Source organism: Furipterus horrens, unplaced genomic scaffold (assembly GCF_987537825.1).
Source record: "Furipterus horrens unplaced genomic scaffold, mFurHor1.1.pri manual_scaffold_7, whole genome shotgun sequence".
NCBI lineage: Eukaryota > Metazoa > Chordata > Mammalia > Chiroptera > Furipteridae > Furipterus > Furipterus horrens.
This window is the reverse complement of record NW_028327177.1, coordinates 137363908-137368898: the sequence shown is the minus strand read 5'-3', so window position 1 is coordinate 137368898 and position 4991 is coordinate 137363908.

Below are 4991 nucleotides of genomic sequence, written 5' to 3'. Positions count from 1 at the left end.
AACATGACGAGAGAAAGTATCATGCAAGTCCAGGAAGCACAGAGGGTCCCAATGAAGATGAACCCCAACAGGCCCACCTCAAGACACATCATAATTAAAATGGCAACATCCAAAGACAAAGAGAGAATCCTAAAAGCAGCAAGAGAGAAACAACTAATAACATACAAGGGAGCTCCAATAAGGCTATCATCAGATTTCTCAGCAGAAACACTACAAGCCAGAAGGGAATGGCAAAAAATATTCCAAGTAATGAAAAACAAAGGCCTACAACCAAGAATACTCTACCCAGCAAGGCTCTCATTCAAAATGGAAGGTGAAATAAGGAGTTTCCAAGATAAAAGAAGGCTAAAAGAATACATCTCCACCAAACCAGCATTGCAAGAGATGCTAAAGGGTCTGCTTTAAGAAGTTGAAGAAACAGAGACAGACAGAGAGGAACACGAGTACAAAGGGGAGAAATGACAATAAATAAGTACTGAAAGAAAGAAGGAACTTTTACCATTTGCAACAACATGGATGGAACTAGAGAGAATTATGCTTAGCGAAATAAGCCAGGCAACGAAAGAAAAATTCCTTATGCTATCACCTATTACGGGAACTAATGAACAACACAAACAAATGAGCAAAATTGAACCAGAGGTATGTAAACAAGGAATAAACTAACAGTAACAAAGGGGGAGATGGGAGGGAGAGAAGGGGGTAAGAAGAGGAAGGGTCTAGTCAAAGAACATGTATAAATGACCCATGGACATGGACAACTGGGTGGGGAATGAATGTGGGAGAAGTGGGGGCAGGGTGCAGGGAAGCAAGAGGGGGAAAAAAGTGGAACAACTGTAATGGAAAAACAACCAAAAATTTTTAGTGGGGGAAAAAATAAAAATATAAAGAATGGAAATGCAAGTTCAGTGAATGTTGGAGAGACAAGGATTTTCCTTCACACTGTATATTTTTCTCCCTATCTGATCCCTCCAGAGTTTGGCATTCTAAACAAGTAAGTAATGACATAGGTTTCTTTGCATAAAACTAATAAGACCAGTTGTTAATAGAGGTTTTTTTTGACTAAGACTTTGACTGGAATGTCATGCCTAAAGGAGACATGCTTGGGCTCTGGTTGTTACCAAAAAGCCCTGAGGAACTGGGATTGAGTTTCAAAGGTAATAAAAGTCCACGAGATAAAAGGCCTGGTACCTTGGATAGATGCACGGTCCATGGCAATCTTTCCAGGGAAGGAATGAAGGTTGTTTTCCTGAAAGATGGCTAGATAGGACCTTAAGGCACAATGAAAAACCAGAAGGACTTGGAAAAGACAGGTGTTTACAAGCAAGGCTGAATGCCAGGTATGTGGTTCTGCTTCTATGCCTTGAAGGGCAGACTGAAGGTCACCCTAAATGTTCCTTGCATAGGTTCAAGCAAAGCAGAACTAAAGATCATAAGTGATCATTTTCTGCTCTTGTTGTGTTTATGTAAATGAACAGGATAAATTAAAAATGGACTTAATGCAGTCCCTTTAATGACAAGGAGGGTAATCTTAGGGAGAAAAATCACAATTCAAGGAAAATCAAAAGACTCAGTGGTAGACTATAAAGTAGTGCAGCTAACCAGCTTTAAAGTTTTTTCATTTAAAATTTGTTTTCATTTGAAAGTTAAACTATGTAGCATTATCAAAGATGTTTAATTTACAGGCAAGAAGAATGTCAAATGCCTTGCAACTGGATGTCTTTCCGATAAGACAGTCCTACAGCTTTAGAGACTTGCATGTCGGTTATGTTACATAAATTAACATGTGTTTTCTGTTTTCAAAGGGCATAAGCCTACGATCTCATTACCTGAATGATTGTCTGTATGTATAGGCTTCACTTAATCCTGTCTGCATTGCTGCCTCCTGAGACTCAATGGTTTGGCTGAACTAAGCGGCTGGGTTGGTGAAGAATGGGGTGGTCTGTGGGCTTCACTTTAAAACTGGTTTCTCTTTTCTATCCTAATGGCTTGGACAGAAAGAGCCCAGAGGCCTGAGAGGGGGGAAACCTAAAATATTTCCCTCAGCCCAAACTAAGTATAATGGGCAAAAGGGTTTTGGACAGGTGAGATGTACCTGGCACACCTTCCTCCAAAGAAGCCCTTTTTTTCCTAATGTGGGACATTGAAAAATTAATACCTGTCTTTTGTCATCTAGTGGTTATGGATTGAATGATGTCCTTTAACCCTGTTGCCAAATCTGTTGCCTCCAGAGTACAACAGGGATGCCAGCCTGTTAAGTCAAGCATGCCATTGTCCAGGGACAGCCAACCAACCTGGAGTCTGCACAATCCTTCCCCATGTGGGAAGGCCACCCTCCCCTCCACACCCCCACTCTTATTAGGGATTTCTGGACCCAAGGGTAGGTAGGACGACGACCATGTCCAGCTTGAAGCAGCTAGAGGAGCTTGAGACCTTCACCCATTGTCCTTTATAAGATTATAAAGGGTCTTAAGTCTGAGAGGGATTGTTATTTTTTATTGTTAAAATAATTAATTAAAAAAAATATATGAAAGGGTGAGGCAGGAGAGCTTGTATGTATGACCCATGGGTGTGGACTTGGGGGAGGGATTGTTGGGGGAGGGGGGTGCTGGGTGGAGGGGAGCAAAGGGGAAAAAATTGGAACTATTGTAACAATACAATCAATAAAATATACTTAAAAAAAAAAAGAATGCCTATAAGATGGAATAAAACTTTATGGTACTCTAAGGGCTGAGGGCAGGCTCTCAGGGAAGAAAAGGCTGGAAGGGGTCCCCTCTGGAGGGCTGGTGTTCAGGCCTCAGTGGAAAAGGTGGGGCTGCACCCCCTGGATGGCAGGGGGGTCGTGGGGCTGCCCAGCCATGACTCTCCAGTCACTGGGTAAGCAGAGGCAATCCTCCGGGCCACAGTGGGGTACAGGCAGGTCAGCAGACAGTGGGGCCTGTGGACAAGCACAGGAGCCAGGGCATCGCTGCAGCAAGAGGCCCAAACTTTTAGTGTTGGGAAGGCCACCAGGCCCGGCCAGGGCCACGTGGCCTGGGCCCACGGCTGGAGCAGGTTTCCACCAGACGCCACCATGCCCACCCTTGTGACAGACAGAGCAGCTTCCAGGCCAGCAGGGGCCCTTCCTCCTGCAGTGCCCCTCTAGCGTCCTCTCCTGAGAAAGCTCACCATCACGCGGGCTTGGTGTTCAGAGCTGGTAGGGAGGGCGGGCTGGAGCTTGGGTCTCTCAGGAGCCGGTTTCTGACCCGAAGCTTCTTGGTTCGAGGGCCTGATCGGCACTGGGACAGAATTTTCTCTTTTAAGTTAAGATTAGGAGAGGAAGTCAAACCGGCATGTACAGGCCACGAATTTCCTATAATTTCCTATCACATTTAAATATTTATAAAACTACTAATAACTGAATAAAAAGAGAAAACAACGATCTCATAATTATTTATTATGCAACAATTAGTTCTGAGGCAAACTCCAATTCGAAACATATTACTGAGGATCCCATATTAGTTGGTTTTAGAAATGGCATAATCCAAATCTATTTTTCCAATACATTTCCTTCTGTAACCTTTAAGGAATTTTTCACCCCTGTCATTTGGCTCTTGAAGTGACATTTGTTACATTAGAAAAAAAATGTTAGGTACAGCTGTTAGGCCCAGGCCCAAAGTGATGATGTGCATATGTACACACACTGTAAAAATTGCAAATCAATTTCTTTTGAACACACATTTAGTTTAAATAACACAGTGTTTTAGAGTAATTTAAAACATACTTCAGAATGGTTTTAAAGATTTTTCTAATGTACTACGGAAAAAAGTTCCTGTCTCATTCCTTCAGCACTAAGAGCCACAAAAATGGTGTCCCAAGGTAGAGGCCAGCTTGTCCTCTTAAACAAGCTGAAGAGGTTTAGGGTCTGGTTAAAAATATCCTAAGAGAAATATCTGCAGAGAGAGAAGTGTCTACAGAGTGGCCACACCACACCACTTGGGGCTGGGCTGTGTTGTTACCATGGGGATGTCCACATGGCGATGGACCAGGGGCCTCAGAGGGTTTAACCACCCCTCTGGTCCATGGTGGGAGCGGGAGGACAGGCTGAGAGGGTGACAGCAGCCCTGAATGGCTGGAACCATGCTGCACTTGACCCTACTTGCTGGACTCTTTGGGAAACAAACAAGCATTTTTCTGGACAGCTTTTTCCATGGCAACAAATGAGTCACCTCATTAAACGGGTCCGGAAAATTCACTGTCTGTTGGTTTTGTGCTACAGTTAACACTATTCCAATGGGAAGGAAAACTTACCGATTTAAAACAAAATTCTCTGTCACCGAAGATGTTTTAACAAACTGGTAAGCTTACTGCTTATGACAATGTCAATATCATCTATCCGTTCAATTGCTTTTTTCCTTCTATTCTTCCTGTCACGTAAAATTTGGTTATCTAGTGTTTGCTACCCATCCATCATCTGTTTTGGACATCAGCTATCTATGCTGGCTGCAAAATATGTGTGTGTAGTCATGCATGAGACATGACTATGAAGGTCCATGTGGAATTGGGCTACATACTCACCCATATTCGCACATATAAAAATATACATCTGTAACTCTGTAACCCCTCACTTACATACCATCAGTATGTTCTTTTGTCCAAACAGCTTTTTACCTAATCTTGCCAATCAGATAAGCCTGGGAGTTAACTCCTCTCCCTTTTTTTAGAGAGAGGGGAAGGGAGGGAGAAAGAGGGAGAGAAACACCGATTCATGGCTGCCTCTCACGTGCCCCCAACTTGGGCACCTGGCCCACAACTCAGGCATGTGCCCTGACTGGGAGTTCAACCAGTGACCCTTTGATTCAGAGGCCGGTGCTCAATCCACTGAGTCACACCAGCCAGGGCAAGAGAGTTAACCCTTTTTAAAAACAAGTTTCCCAGCAGAAATTAATTTTTTTAAAAAGGTCTACTTTTAAAGTAGCAGAAATTCTGTTCTTGGAGTAGGTAAATATAGCAAA